At 31.9% G+C, this 16,541-nt stretch overlaps 1 long non-coding RNA gene across 3 annotated transcripts; it reads right to left on the bottom strand.

Annotated features, from left to right (window-relative positions):
• Window positions 1-12,770: 12,770 nt before the first annotated feature.
• On the bottom strand, window positions 12,771-15,916 carry LOC105435484. 3 transcript variants are annotated; one of them, XR_004217075.1, is made up of 4 exons: window positions 15,839-15,916; window positions 15,288-15,568; window positions 13,650-13,795; window positions 12,771-13,332 (listed from the first exon to the last, which is right to left on the bottom strand). It is a non-coding gene; the product is annotated as an uncharacterized LOC105435484 (long non-coding RNA). The 3 variants fall into 3 exon arrangements; XR_969511.2 differs by having other exon boundaries at window positions 15,292-15,568; XR_004217074.1 differs by lacking the exons at window positions 15,288-15,568; window positions 15,839-15,916 and having other exon boundaries at window positions 13,650-14,588.
• Window positions 15,917-16,541: the final 625 nt, after the last annotated feature.

Raw genomic sequence — 16,541 nt, 5'->3', positions numbered from 1 at the left:
GTGTGACAGCGTCAATATGCTTATTCCTTACAAATTTTCAATTTTTTTTGCTTTAATTTTACAATTTTACTATTACTTGCAACCTTCTGTGACATATACTTGGCTAATCGATTTAGTTTCAAACGTTTTTATCTTTTACTTAAATTATAGGATAGTTTTTAGACATGTTTTTATTCAACATTTTTTTCAAAGCTACCTTGTTAGAATTCTAAAGATTAAATGGTTGATTTAGATATTGTTTGTACAATGATTGAAGTCATATCGGGTTGAAAGCTAAGTGATTGTGTATATAGCCAAGCGATCGTTGAAGGTTGAAGACTGCAAAGGCGTTTAGGATTTATTATTTAAGTCTTGTATTAAGATCTTGTTTTATGTATTGTTGAAGAATGTATATATAAACACAATATTAAGATTTCATTTTGTATATACATATGAAAAAGAGAAATATTATAGTTTATAAAATAATATTAGTTTTATTTATTTGTTGGCATATGAAAAAATACTTATCTACACGAATCCATAATGTCGGTTTTTAACTATTTGGTGAAATAAAAAAATAGACATTAACACACCAATTTATAAAAATAAATTTGTAAAAACGGACCCAGAAACAAGGCTTTAATGTAGGTTTTAAACCGACATCAAAGGTCAACCGACATTAAAGGCCAAATTTGTTCTAGTGATCTTCACTGAAGCATCATTGCAAAATATATATCCTTTAGGATAGATTAAAATTTTGCTAAATTGATTGGTTTTCTATATGGATAATGCTACTCTAACTAATATAAATAAATTGTATGGTTTTTTAGCAATTTGATAATGACGAGTGCTACTTTGAGTATAACTAATATATTAAAATTTTGCTAAATTGATTGGTTTTCTATATAAATTGATTGGTCTGTTGATAAACTTAATGACAATAATTATGTATCTTGGAAAAATACTATCAACATCGTGTTATCGATGACCTGGGATTTTTCCTAGTTGAGGAGTGTCCTCAAGTCCCAGTTGGAAATGCAACTCGAACTATTGAGAAGCACATGAGTGTTGGGTCAAGAAAAATGAAAAATCTCAAGCATACATCCTTGGCAAGCTTATCAAAGTATTGACCAAGAAACATGAACCAATGCTTACTGCTCGTGAGATTATAGACTCCTTGCAGGAGATGTTTAGTTAAGCTTCTTATCAAATCAAGCATGATGCTTTAAAATACATTTATAATGTTTGTATGAATGAGGGAGCCTCAGTGCGAGAACATGTTCTCAATATAATGGTTCATTTCAGCGTGGCAAAAATGAATGGGGTTGTCATCAATGAAGCCATTCAAGATAGTTTTATTTTCGAATCTTTGCAAGAGAGTTTTCTGCAATTTAGTAGCAATGTTATTATGAACAAGATTGCTTATATCTTTACCATCCTTTTAAACAAGCTAAAGACTTTTGATTCTCTGACGAAAATCAAAGGATAGAAGGGAGAGACAAATATTGCTACTACCACATGAAATTTTCATAGAGGTTTAACCTCAAGAACTAAGTTTGTGCTTTCTTCATCTGGCACAAAGAAGTGGAAGAAGAAGAAGGGTGGTCAAAGGAATAAAGCTGACCCCACCACTGCTAAAACGAGCAAGAAAGCCAAGGCTACAAAGGGAATATATTTTCATTATAATCTAAAGGGATATTGGAAGAGAAACTATCCCAAGTAATTGGCAGAAAAGAAAAAGGTCAAACAAGGTAAATGTGATTTACTAGTGTTGGCGACTTGTTTAGTGGAACATAATGATTCAACCAGGATAATAAATTCATGGGCCACTAACCATGTTTGTCCTCCATTTTAGGAAATTAGTTTCTGGTGGCAGTTGGACAATTGAGAGATGACAATGTGGGTTGAAATTGGGCAGGTTGTCTCAGCAGCTGTAGTGAGAGGGTTTCGACTTTGTTTACATAAATCTTTTCTTTTATTAGAAAATGAATATGTTGTTCATGATTTCTGTAAAATGCTTATTAGAACAATCTTACTCTATAAATTTCAATGTAAATAAAGCGTTTATTTGTAAATATGGTGTCGAAATTTGTTGTGCAAAGTTAGAAAATAATCTTTATGTATTAAGATTGTTAATATCAAAAGTCCCCATTAATACTGAAATGTTCAAAACTACAGTGATTCAAAACAAAAAATCTTAAAATTTCTCCAAATGAAAATGCTCATCTTTGGACCAAGATTAAAGCACATAAATCTCAATAAGATTGAGAGATTAGTAAAGAATGGACTTCTAAGTGAGTTAGAAGAAACTTCTTTACTTGTATGTGTGTTATACCTTGAAGGTAAGATGACCTAAATACCTTTCACTAGAAAAGGTCATAGGGTCAAAGAACCTCTAAACTTGTACATTCAGAAATCTGTGGTCTTATGAATATTAAGACAAGAGGAGGATTTAAATATTTCATAACTTTTGTACTGATGATTATTCAAGATATGAGTATGTTTATTTAATGCAACAAAAGTCTAAAACCCTTGAAAACATTCAAAAGAAAACAAGAATGAAGTTTAAAATACATTAAGTAAAACTATTAAAACATTTCGATCTGATCGAGGTGGAGAGTATATGGATTTAAAATTCCAAGATTATTTGATGAAATGTGAAATTGTATTCCAACTCTCAGCACTTGTTATACCTCAACAGAATGGTATATTAATAAGAAGAAATCGAACCTTGTTGGACATGGTTCAATCTAAGATGAGTTACGCTCACTTACCTAATTCGTTTTGAGGTTATGCAGTACAAATTATAGTCTATATTTTGAATTGTGTTCCACTTAAAAGTGTTTCCGAAATACCTTTGGAATTATGGAATGGTCGTAAAGGTAGTTTACATCATTTCAAAATATGGGGTTGTCCAGTACAAGTGCTTGAGAGTAATCCTAAGAAATTGGAATCTCGTTCAAAATTATGTTTATTTGTAGGTTACCCTAAAGGAATCGCAGGTGGTTACTTCTTTGATCCTAAAGATAATAAAGTGTTTGTATTGACAAATGCTACATTTTTAGAAGAGTACCACATAAGGGAGCACAAACATCAAAGTAAGATAATATTAAATAAACTTTCCAATGAAACTACTGAACCTTCAACAAAAGTTATTGAAGAGTCTAGTGCATTGACAAAAGTTGCTCATGTTAGCTCATTTACTAGCGCGCACATCAATCTCAATTGTTGAGAGAACCTCAATTTCTCTCAACGAAGTGAGAGGGTTACGAACTTGCTTATTCGTTATATGAGTTTAACTAAAACCTTAACCATCATATCTGATGGGAAAATTGAGGATCCATTGACTTTTAAGAAGACAATGGAGAATGTGGATAACGGTAAATGGATTAAAGCTATGGATCTTGAATTGTATGTACTTCAATTTAGTCTTGGATCTTGTAGATCAACCTAATGGAGTAAAACCTATAGGTTGTAAATGGATCTACAAGAGAAAAAGGGGTGCAAATGGTAAAGAGCAAACTTTTAAAGCTAGACTGGTGGCAAAGGGTTATACCCAAGTTGAGAGAGTTGACTATGAGAAGACTCTCTCACCTATTGCCATGCTAAAGTTTATTCAAATACATTTCTTCATTGTTGCATATTATGACTATGAGATTTGGCAAATGGACGTTAAGCCTGCTTTTTTTAATGGAAATCTTTAGGAGACCATTTATATGCAACAACCAGAAGGATTCATAAGTCTAGGTCAAGAGCAAAAGGTTTGCAAGCTTAATCGTTTCATTTATGGATTGAAACAAGCTTCTTAATCTTGGAGCATAAGATTTGATACTGCAATAAAATCTTATATTGCTTTGATCAAATCGTTGATGAACCTTATGTCTACAAGAGAATCATCAACAATTCACAGTAGCTTTCTTAGTTTTGTACGTAGATGATATCCTACTCATTGAAAATGATGTATGTGTACTAACTAATATCAAACAATGACTGACGACCCAATTTCAAATGAAAGATTTGGAAGAGACATAGTTTGTTATGGGCATTCAAATCTTTAGCGATCGTAAGAACAAAATGCTAGCTTTATCTCAAGCATTTCATATTGACAAAATCGTTGTTAAACATTCAGTGCAAAACTCAAAGAGAGGCTTACTACCGTTCATGCATGGAGCTACTTTGTCTAAGAAACAGTGTCTTAAGAAACCTCAAGAGGTTGAGGAAATGAGACAGATCCTCTAGGCATCAGTTGTTGGCAGCCTGATGTATACAATATTATGTACTAGAGTTGACATCTGTTATGCGGTGAGGACAGTTAGTATATATCAATCTAATATAGGATTAACTCATTGGACTACCATTAAAACTATGCTCAAGTATCTTGGGAGAACGAGGGACTACATGCTTGTATATGGTTCTAAGGATTTGATTTTTACATAATACACAGACTTTAACTTTCAAGTAATAGAGATTCTAGGAAATCTAGTTCAAGTTCAGTGTTCACTCTTAACGGAGGAGCTGTAGTTTGGAGAAGTATCAAGCAAGGATGTATTGTTGACTCTAACATGGAGGCAGAGTATGTGTCATAACTTGTGAAGCTGCAAAAGAAGTTGTATGGCTTAGAAAATTTTTGACTGATTTGGAAGTTGATACAAACATGTCAAAGCCAGTTACTCTTTACTGTGATAACAATGAGGCTGTGGCTAATCCTAAGGAGCCTAGAAGCCACAAGTGTGAAAAACATATTGAACGCAAGTATCACTTAATCCTATAGATAGTGCATCAAGGGAACTTGATCGTCACACAGATAGGTTCGACACACAACGTTGTTGATCCATTTACAAAGCCTCTCACCGCTAAGGTGTTTGGGGGTCACCTAAAGAGTTTGGATCTCCATGACATGCCACATTTAATCTAGGACAAGTTAGAGATTTGGGTGTGTATTGTATGCCCCTAGTGTCTTGTGTTGTGTGCTACTATAGTGTTTTAACTTTTATGTTGTACACCCCACTAGCTTTAGGACAAGTAGGAGATTGTTGGGGTTGATGCCCTAAATCTTGGTCTTGTAGTTTGTAATTGTAAATTCTACAAGCATTTTATTTATCTAATAAAATAAAGTGTTTTATTTTATTTGACATTAACATCAACCCACAAAACCAATAAACTAACATCCAAGGTTATCTTCCGTAACCTAAACATATATGTGGAGACATACAAGTAGATCATGTTTAAGTGATAACCCAAATGATCTATAGTAGATGGATAAAGTTAGATACCTTATCTTGGTCACACTACAAAGACAACCTACTTTGTAGTTGTTACAATTGTTCTAAAGTGCTACAAATTATTTTATCTTAATCATTCATGTCGAGACATTAGAGTGGATGTATTCTACACAAAAAAATTGTATAAAACAAGACCATGAAATGAATAATCTCTCTTATCAACACTGTTACTAGTTGAAACCACATTGCACCAAGATGACCATAGGTGACTTGACCTGAATTTTGAGTGAGTTGTGAACTCCTGCCTATGAAAGCGATCATTTGATTTGCATGGGTGTGAGTGGCCTATATCGTCGACTCAATATGCCTACCATTTTGGGGATTCGTCTGATTAGTGAATTGAGAACACAACTACACAAGTAATTCACTCCTCTATAGATAAGTAAGTAGAGAAATTGCTCTCTTAAGGGCTGATTCCAGAGCTTGAACAATGTGGCACAACAATCTCTCTTAGCAGGAGAGGAGTTTAGTTATAGTGAGACTATAACTTATTGTTCATTAGAGGAATCAATGGTACTTAAAGATTTAAATGTAACTATAAGGGCAAAACGATAATTTTTGGCCTAGCTGTACTTACGAGCAACTTGTGAAGGGTCATTGCACTATTGATTGGTTATGTTTAATGTACATAAAAATATATCTACAATAACGAGAGTGCAACTATTAGTCTTTAGTGGAATGACTGATGATTAATGAATGAAGATTAATTTAGTTATACAGTTTAATTAATTAATCTCATATCATTGGAGCTTCAACCTGTAGGTCCATAATGTCCCATGGTTAGCTCAATAAGAATAAATGAAAATAAAATTTATTTTGGTTTAATTTGAATTGTTCAAATTGATTAAAGGAAATGAATTGTTGATACAATTAATATAATGCATTTGATACGTTATAATCTAAAGTTTTTATGATAGAAATTAATATTTGAATATGATTAAAATAATAATAATAGTATGAATAAGATTAAAATTAATCTGGATTTAATTCATATTAAACTATAAATCATATGACAGATCTAAACTGTTGGTTGTTATATATGATATAATATAAAGTTTATATTATATGAGATATAATATGGTTTAAATTAAAATAATAGTATGAAAGAGTATTTGATAACTTCCCCCTCCCTCTCTCTTTTAAAAAGATGGTTAAGATACAATTTATTTTTCTCTCTGCACGATCATGATCTCTCTATTCTGAAAAGAAAAAAATCTCTCAAAAGTTTTTCCTTTACTAAACAAAATCACAGAAGCCCACAACTCTCTGTGTGATTTTCACCTTCAGAACAACGAGAAAGACTTCGTGGTGTTCTTGTTGATTCAAAGTATCAAGCATTGGTCTAAGTAAAAAAAAAATGTTGTGTTTATTTCGTTCTATTGTTCTATGTTTATTGCTTAGTAGTATAAAGCTTGAGTAAGACTAAGTTAAGCTGATTGTTTTTTTGTTGTGTTGTGAATATCTCTTGAGTGCAAAGTTGAAGCTTTGCTTTCAGTTTTGGTTTTAAAAAATTTGTTCCACTTACTAGGCGTTCAACATGGTATCTCGCGAGGAGATACACGTTGGGTGTCTAGGCGGCACGCTTCCATCTGATTGCATAAGGTGAAATTTGGGGTGAGGCGTGACAATTGCCTTGATATACCCTAAGATTTAACAATTTTATCTTTAGTTATTCGATCTCGGGCCTTAATTACACTGAGATGCCTTGGGATTAATAAATCATAAATAAGATATAAATCACAAGGGCATTTATAGAATTTATGAAAAATGATAGGGCGTTTTGGGCTTTTCTTATTTTGTTACACGGGCTATAAATGTTTTGAGTTTTTGTTACATCTATGTAAATTACTCTTTCTTTTATATTTTGTTAAGGTAAAAATTACAGTGAAACGTAAAGAGAAAATGAGAATTGGAAATATACTTAAATAATATAAAATAAAAAATAAAAACAAAGCCAGACTGTATCATAATGAACAAGATTTGCATAAAGATTCAAACTAAACATATCAAATGCATTTTTTTGTCTTAATGGTTTTCATGCATTCTTTAAATTTGCACTAAGATCACCCTAGTTTTGAATGTTAAATGTTGTAACATTCAAAATCAAGTAAAGTCACTATCTTGTGCATTCTCAAGTAATTGAATTTAAATTGGTTTACCCAAAAAAAAGATTAAAAAGGAAAGATAGGCTTAATATCAATTCAGGAATCATCTATTAGCAATCTTGATTCAAAGATTATGCTTAGACGAACCATTATATAGAATTTAAACAAAGTTTCGATGATTAATCAATTCAAACAAGAACTTATGTGAAAACAAGATTGCAATTCAATTAAAGATTGAAATTAAATTAAATTCAAACATAAATTCTCAAGAAAAATCAACTAAAATCTCATTTCCAAGAAGGTATCTTTTAGTTCTTGATTGATTTTCAGAGTAGCTTAAAGAAGAAAGTTGAACACAAAAAGACATTTTCAAAGGATGAAAGAAAGAGAAATTCTTTTTCTTTTTTTTTTTCTTTTTTTTTTTTAATGATTTCAGAGAGATAATTGCAAATGAGTTTGCCCTAATTACGGCTATTGAAGTGAGATGGTGTAAGTGGAATTGATATTAAAATGCAGGAGAAAGGAAGGTTTTATAAGCAAATGGTGGGCAAAGGCACGCATTGACGCAAACGAAGAGTTTGTAGCGGTGCGACACTACGGTTGGGCGCTTCCCTTAATCGACGTTGGCTCCACGACGCTCTACATAGGGATGTGACACTGCTTGATTGGACTTTTTATTTCCCAAAATCAATATTTACTACAAAATAGGGAATTGAGGCATAAGTATATAACTATCTCTGGAATTTTAACCTAGAAAATATACCACTTTTATTTGGGTTATTAGTGTGATAACTTGACATCCCTCTCAAGCTTGAGTACTAGGATAGCTTTTGCAAAAGTATCAGCTATTTGTGCTGAAGTAGAGAGATGTATAATATGATCAATCTTCTTTACTGGGACAAGGTCACGAACAAAATAATAGATATCAATTTCTACCTGTGTCGTTCGCAAATTAGAAGGTATGGGATTCGCATTGATGTGGACAACATTTAGATTATTACACCAGATTATTGGAGTGACAACATTTAGATTACCACACCAGATTATTGGAGTTTGTTGCACAAAGATTGCACCTATACTCTTCCTCTGTGTTTGTTCGAGATATAATCGATTGTTTTCTAGGCCCCCAAACAACTGAAGTATTACCAAACAAAATACAAACAATTGAAGTCGATTTTTTGTCATCGTGATCTAAGGCCCAATCAGCATGGTGAATCCAATTATATATTCAAGCAAGTAGGTTTCTGTAAGTAAAGGCCAGAGTCAAGTGTTCCCTGAAGATACCAACTTAAAATCTCAAAATGAAATCATCAATTTATTAATTCTGTCAATGATGCTATTAGCATGGATTTTACAAGAATTGATAGAGATGAAATAACAGAGAATGGCAACAAAACTAAATAGAAAGCTAAAACAAAACATATTCGATACCTGAGTAGGGTAGACTTGGTGTATTTGCTTCAATGTATGTGAGATTCAGTTATTTGGGTACTTCTTGAATGTTTGCCTGAGCACAAATTGTATTCAAATTGTGAAGGAAATTATGTTATGAATCATTTCCTCCGAAGAATACTATTTTATAATATTATTTGGTGACATTTTGCATAGACTAGCACTTGATCATGGAATTGTCACGGTTGAATAAGAAATTTTGAGTCCAATCACAAATTGTCACATCATTTATTAAATTAACGATGAAAAGTGCAAATAATTAAATTTAGGACTAATTAAAATTGACATGTGCCTCAAATTAAAGAATTAAAAACATAAATTGGTCAATTTTAATAATGCCACATGTTTTCATCTTAACCGTCGGATTAAAGTAATCATTTTGGTTCAATTAAATATTATTTACTTGGATTAAGTTTAATTAAGCCCAAAAATAAGCTTAATTGAACTCAAATACTAAATATAACCTAAATCTATGTGATTGAGCCCATGAGTCTGGTCCATGCACCAACCAGACTCAAGTCCATAAAGCCCACCAGTGAACCTTATAAATAGAGGAGTTCTCCTTATTTGAAACGGGTTGGAAATTTTTTACTTCAGAAAGTCCAGAGAGAATTCTCCCAAGAACTAGAAGACTCCCTAACTCCTGAAGTCAACCATCCTTGATGATTGAAGCTCCTTTGAAGATACAAGATTTCTTCCAAGACTCCAACTTCCCTCGAAGATTGAAGGTCATTTGAAGATACAAACTTTCTTCCAAGACTTCAACTTTAAGAACATCACATGCTCCGCTTCCTCAAATCAAGCATAGGCATTCAACCAACTTGAAGAACATCACGTGCTCCACTTCTCCAAATCAAGCGTAGACGTTCAACAAACTTCAAGAACATCACGTGCTCCGCTTCCTCCAAATCAAGCGTAAGCATCCAGTCAAGAGAGAATCAAATGATCAAATTCTAGAGATTGAACCGCATCGCATCAAATCAACAAAAATACAACATCAACTCAAGCTCAAATCCACGAATCATAACAAATTGGTGGCAAATCCATAAATTCAAGATGTTCATTCCTAGTAACGATGTGATGCAATAAATTGAAAATGTACACAATTTGTGCAAAGACTACATACAAGTTGAGTGCATGTAAAAAAAAAAAGAGTCTTAAAATCAAGCTCAAAGGCTTCATTGATGATCCCTCATATTCAAGCTTGAAGGTTTCATTGATGATTCCTCATATTTAAGCTCAGAGGCTTCATCGATAATTCCTTATATTCAAGCTTGAAGGCTTCATTGACGTTGCAACTCCACCTCTTCGAGAGGATGACAATGGTACAACTCCAAGAGAAAGAAAATTGTGTAGCTCTAAGAGGATGACGATCGTGTAACTTCGAGAGGACAATGATCGTGTAGCTCCGCCTTCACCTCTCCAAAATGACAACGGTATAGCACTGCTTTTGCCTTTCCAAGAAGATGCATACAATGTTACAACTTCAACCTCTACTTCATCTTAAATGTGTTGTAACCGAGATGATTCATCTTCATCTTCTCCCGGGAGCCACAACCAAGAGGATTCATCTTCATCTTCTCCCAGGTGCTGCAACCAAATGGGATTCATCTTCATCTTCTCCTAAGAGCTGCAACCGAGAGGATTCATCTTCATCTTCTCTCAAGTGTTGCAACCAAAGAGGATTCATCTTCATCTTCTCCCATGTGCCGCAGCCGAGAGGATTCATCTCCATCTTCTCCCACGTGTCGCAACTGAAGAGGATTTATCTTCATCTTCTTTCAAGAGCCACAACCGAGAAGGTCCATCTTCATCTTCTCCTAGGTGCTACAACCGAGAGGATTTATCTTCATCTCCTCTAAGGGGCCACAAGCGAGAAGATCATCTTCTTCTCCCATATGTCACATCTGAGAGGATTCATCTTCATCTTCATCTTCATCTTCTCCCATGTACCGCAACCAAGAAGAAAGAAAAAGAAATAAGCAAGAAGAAAAGAAGAAGAAAGTAAGCAAGAAGAAGAAGAAGAAAGTAAGCAAGAAGAAGAAGAAGAAAGAAGAAGAAAAGAAAAAAAAAAAGAAAAAAAGAAGAAGAAAAGAGAGAAAAAAATAGAAAGGAAAAAAAACAAGAGTTGAAAAGAATAACAAAAAAAAAGAAGAAACATAACAACAACAACAAAAAAAAAAAAAAGAACGAAGAAGCTCAATTGCTGACAGCAAAGAAGAACGAAGAAGCCCGATTGCTCCTACTAGGGTGGTAGATCTGACAGCAATAGTCTGGCCGTTCCTAGAAGAATCCAGACGAAGAAGAAGTTTGATCGCTCCTACTAGAACGGTAGATTTGACGGCAAACGCCCAATTGTCCCTAGAAGAAGCCCGACGAAGAAGAAGCCTGATCACTTCTACTAGGCGGTAGATCTGAAGGCAAAAGTCTGATCGTCCCTAGAAGAAGCTTGACGACGAAGAAGTCCAACGATGAAGAATCTTGATCGCTCCTACTAGGGCGGTAGATCTGACGACAAAAGTCCGATCGTCTCTAGAAGAAGCTCGACGATGAAGAAGTCTGATGATGAAGAATCCTGATCGCTCCTACTAGGACAATAGATCTAACGACAAAAGCCTGATCGTTCTTAGAAGAAGCCCGACGATAAAGAAGTTTGATCACTTCTACTAGGGCGACAGATCTAACGACAACAACCCAATCGTCCATAGAAGAAGTCCGATGACGAAGAAGCTCGACGATGAAGAAGTCTGATCGCTTCTACTAGGGCAGTAGATCTGACGGCAAAAGTCTGATCGTCCATAGAAGAAGCTCGACTAAATCATCTCTGCAAACAAACAAAAACAAAAACAACAAAAAAAAAAAAAACAAAAAAAAAAGGAAAAAGAGAAAGGGAGAAGAAATTTTTTTTATACCTTTCTGTCGTTGGATGAAGAACAAGTGAGAACAAGTGAGAACAAATGACGAAGGTATGAGTCTATTTATAAGGCCAATAAATTCAATTCCTAAAAGGATTATGAATGATATTTAATCATTTTTTAAAAACAAATCCAATTGAAGGAATAGGAATGATTTTTTTAAAAAAAGATAATCCAATTATCTTATTTTATTTTAAATTAATTCATTTTTAGGATAAATTTCGAGTTTAATTTTTATTGAGATATTTAAAATATTTAAATATTTCAACATTTTAAAAAATATATAATAAATAAATATTCTCAATTTTAAAAAATTAAAATTTGGGTTCAAAATTCAAATCAAATTAACTTGCATATATGACCTCATTTTTATCATAAATTTAAATCAGAGCCATAAATCCAACTTTACCTCAAGATTGAGGACCTCACTTTTATCTTAAATTAAAATTTGTCATTCCAAATTTTTATGCATCCTCAAGATAAATTAAGGTCGGTAGAAACCTTATCATTATTTCAAAATTAAAATTTTGGTTATATTCCAAATTTAATTTTTTTTAAAAAAAAATCATCATATTAAAAATTTTTATCCTCAAATAAAATTAAATTGTGGATAAAACTTTGAACTTTTTAAGGTTTGGTCATGTTTCAACCCTTATTTTAAATTTAAATCAAACTCATGTACTAAATTCATAGTTTGATTAATTTGATATGTTGAATTAAGCAAAAAAAAAGTGCTCGTATTTTGACTTCAAATTTATCTTTTTTCGAGATTCATTCACCCATATACGTGAATAAATCTAAAAAATGGGGCATTTGTTGAATAAGAAATTTTGAGACCAATCACAAACTACCACATCATTTATTAAATTAATGAGGAAAAATGCAAAATACTAATTAAAATTTGCATATACCCCAAATTAAAAAATTGAAAACATAAATTGGCCAATGTTAATAATGTCACATGTTTTCATCTTAACCGTTGGATTAAGATAATCATTTTGTTTCAATTAAATATTATTTACTTAGATTAAGTTTAATTAAGCCCAAAAATAAACTTAATTGAGCCCAAAGACTAAATATAACCTAAATCCATGGACCAATCAGGCTGAAGCCTATAAAGCCCACCAGTGAACTCTATAAATAGAAGAGTTCTCATTATTTGAAAGAGGTTGAAAATTTTTGACTTCAGAAGGTTTAGAGAGAATTTTCCCAAGAACTAGAAGACTCCCTAACTCCTAAAATTGACCATCCTCGAAGATTGAAACTCTTTTGAAGATACAAGGTTTCTTCCAAGACTCTAACTTCCCTCGATGATTGAAGCTCATTGAAGATACAAGATTTCTTCCAACACTCCAACTTCCCTCGAAGATTGAAGCTCATTGAAGATACAAACTTTCTTCCAAGACTTCAACTTCAAAAACATCATGTGCTCCGCTTCCTCAAATCAAACATAGGCATTCAACCAACTTGAAGAACACCACGTGTTGCGCTTCTCGAAATCAAGCGTAGACGTTCAACAAACTTCAAGAACATCACGTGCTCCGCTTCCTCCAAATCAAGCGTAAGCATCCAGTCGAGAGAGAATCAAAGGATCAAATTCTAGAGATTGGACCGCATCACATTAAATCAACAAAAATACAACATCAACTCAAGTTCAAATTCACGAATCAAATTTCTCCGAAAATCTCGTGTGAACACTCACATTTGTACCAAATATTATATATCTTCTTATTGAAATTTAACATTATAATAATACTTGAGTCCCAAGCTTTCATCATTTAATGAGGTCTTAATAACCAATATTGTAGCTTAGAGAATTCATCATGTCCTATAACAATCACTCATTACAAATTTGAGACTACTTTACAATTTTTTTTTTTCAAATACTTGAAAGTATAAAATTGTTATATATTCACCTTTTTCATGGCCTCCTCAAATAATTTCTTCCATGACCTGGACGAACGTATCTCTCTCAACTAAATGAGAGGCATTGAATTCCATGCAAATCCTTTGTCAAATAAATAGTCTTCTGCTAAACCCTTGTGTCCGTTGTTTGTTCGACCTCATATATCAATTTGTCCAAAACACACAACTAAATTGGATAAAAGTTTATAACAGTAGGATTGTCTAAGCACTTACTCAAGCAAAATACTATTTAGGTCAAAAATAAGGGAACATTTTTTATTCAATTCAACTGAACTCAACCCATTGTTACTTCCTCAACTCAATTCTACTACCTCAACATATTCCTTCCAACTGTTCATGATCTCAATAATTGTGTTATTAATTTTTCATTCATCATTAAATAGAAAAACTTCCTCACGATGCAGCACGTCTTCTTTTCTATAATATTTACATTTCATAATTTTTTACTATGCTTTTTCTAATATATTAATAAATATTTTAATTGCTAACCATTTTTTTTTTAAATAAAAAGGGTTTTTTATACAACTTTCTTCTATTTAGTTTTCAATTTCATCTCCTCTTTTTAAAATCTGTTTAGTGTGCTAAATAAGGAGGGAAATAAAAATTAAAAAGAGAAAAAGGAAAGAAAAGAAAGAAAAGAAAGTACTTGTAACCAAAAATAGTAAAAACTAAATATGAAATATTAATACTACCAAATTTTATTCCTATTTCTACAACAAATTTTCTGACCTTGAAAAAAATAATTGTCTCCACATCGGCAAATTATTAAATAAGAGTGTTTAATGTTTCCTCTTTTAATGTAGTTCAGTTCAGTAGATAAAATAAATAAGTAAATAATATTAATTGAATCATCAGCTAAAAAATGTATTATATATAAAAAGACCTACATACTTATTATCATAAGAATTTTTTTTCGTTGCATAATTCCAATCAAACTATTTTCTTTTTCGTAAAGCAATTGATTAGAAATATTTTGAATTATACTAAAATGAAAAATATTTATATAAAATATAGCTAAATTTTCAATTCTCAATAAACATAATAAAAATTTGTTAGCGACTATATAGCTAAAATTTTACTATATTTAACTATAATTTTCCTTTCAATAACCATAAAATAAGTCAATAAAATCAATATAGAAAATTAGAAAACCACAAAATTATTTGGCCTTCTAAACAACACATAGATCTCTAAAACTTCAAAACTAGAAAATTAGAAGTTTGTACCTGTACATTAAGGAAAACAAATTAAACAATCTCCCCAATAGATCTGTACATAAATAATATATGACTCGAGACAAAACTTAGTTACACCTATTGTTTGCTGCAAACAATTAAAAGGTATAAAATTTATTATTGAAAAAAAATTGTTAAAAATATATTTTTATGCATATAAAAATGGGGAGTACGATAATAATTGCAGTGGATCGAGGTTGAATACAAGTAATATTACTTGGTAAAAGCAGAAAAGTTTGCTTTTATTATTTTGTTAAAGACCATACAGTTTTCGTTTTAAAATTATATTGTTTATGTTCTAAAAGAAAATAAAAACAATTTCTTTTTGCACTTTTTTCCCATTATTTTATTATTATTATAATAGTATATGGGTGCAAAGGCATGTGGGCTTACCTACCACAATGTATAGTCCTTTGGCTGCTACCTAAACCTACCAATGAATCCATCCAAAGTTAAGGGTTGTATTTTATTTTATTTATTTATTGGTAAAAAAATATTCTGAATAAATAATATTTTATATGTTTTTAGAAAAATTCAAGGTCGAACAGACAACGAGAGCAAAAGGTTGTGATTTACAGCAGAGGGCTTTTTACTTGACAAGCATCGCATGGAATTTATCCTCCTTTTTTTTTTTTTTTAATCCATTTCCTTATTTTCCAATAAAGAAACCCCATCTGAAAAAAATTCAATAAAAAATAAATCAATTATTAAAGGTAGAGAAAAATAAAATAAAATTGAAATTAATTTCTCCTTCTCGAATTACATAAAATATTAAGATCTCAAATACTTCCTCTCTAATTTTCTAACTCTCTGGTGGTTTGAAATTGATAATAATTATAAGAAGAAGAAGAGGAAGAAGAAGAGGAAGAAGAAGAAGAGGAGGAGAAGAGTTTATTTTGAAGAAATGAAGAAACAAGAAATGAAAAAGGAAAAAGGAAATGTACCTATGACACTTTTTTGGAGCTTCCTCTTACTTTTTTTTCTTTCCTTTTTTAATTTTTAGAGTTGTGAGTTGTGAGAGGTTTCCAATGACTTTATAGAAGTGAAGGAGCAATAGTTTGGTATATGCGTGTGAACCTTGACTCATACACGTGTGACAGATTGTGGCACGTGTGACAAGCTTTTCTTGTATAGTTAAAGTTAGTAGCAGGACATTCACATGTTGATGTTTTCCAATTCACATGCAAAAATTTGAATATAACAACACACCTGACCTTCACCCTAAATTTAATTCATAATTTCAGAAAAATGTACTTCACCTCTGCTTCTATTTATCTATTCTTTTACCTTCTCTTGATTTTGTTATCGATATTATCATCACGACCAAATAGAAAATCATATATGCATTATAGATTTAAGATAAATGAATTTACGTTGTCTTTTTAAGACAAATTTACCCACTTTAATGTCTAAATTTTTAGAGTAATTGTCTTTCAACATATAATAGATTACCTCTCTCTTCTAAGAGTAGCACCACCTCTAGAAAATCAACAAACGAAACTTTGTGGATGTATCGAATGTCAAAATTTTTTAAAATAGAGAGAAATTCTTTTTTAAAATGACAAAAGATTATGGAAAAGATGTTCTCTTCAACCAAATAGAAAAGGAAGGCAATTAATTATATAATTAGAAATTCTACTCATAATC

Source organism: Cucumis sativus, chromosome 5 (assembly GCF_000004075.3).
Source record: "Cucumis sativus cultivar 9930 chromosome 5, Cucumber_9930_V3, whole genome shotgun sequence".
NCBI lineage: Eukaryota > Viridiplantae > Streptophyta > Magnoliopsida > Cucurbitales > Cucurbitaceae > Cucumis > Cucumis sativus.
This window is presented reverse-complemented; position numbering and strand designations above follow the sequence as displayed.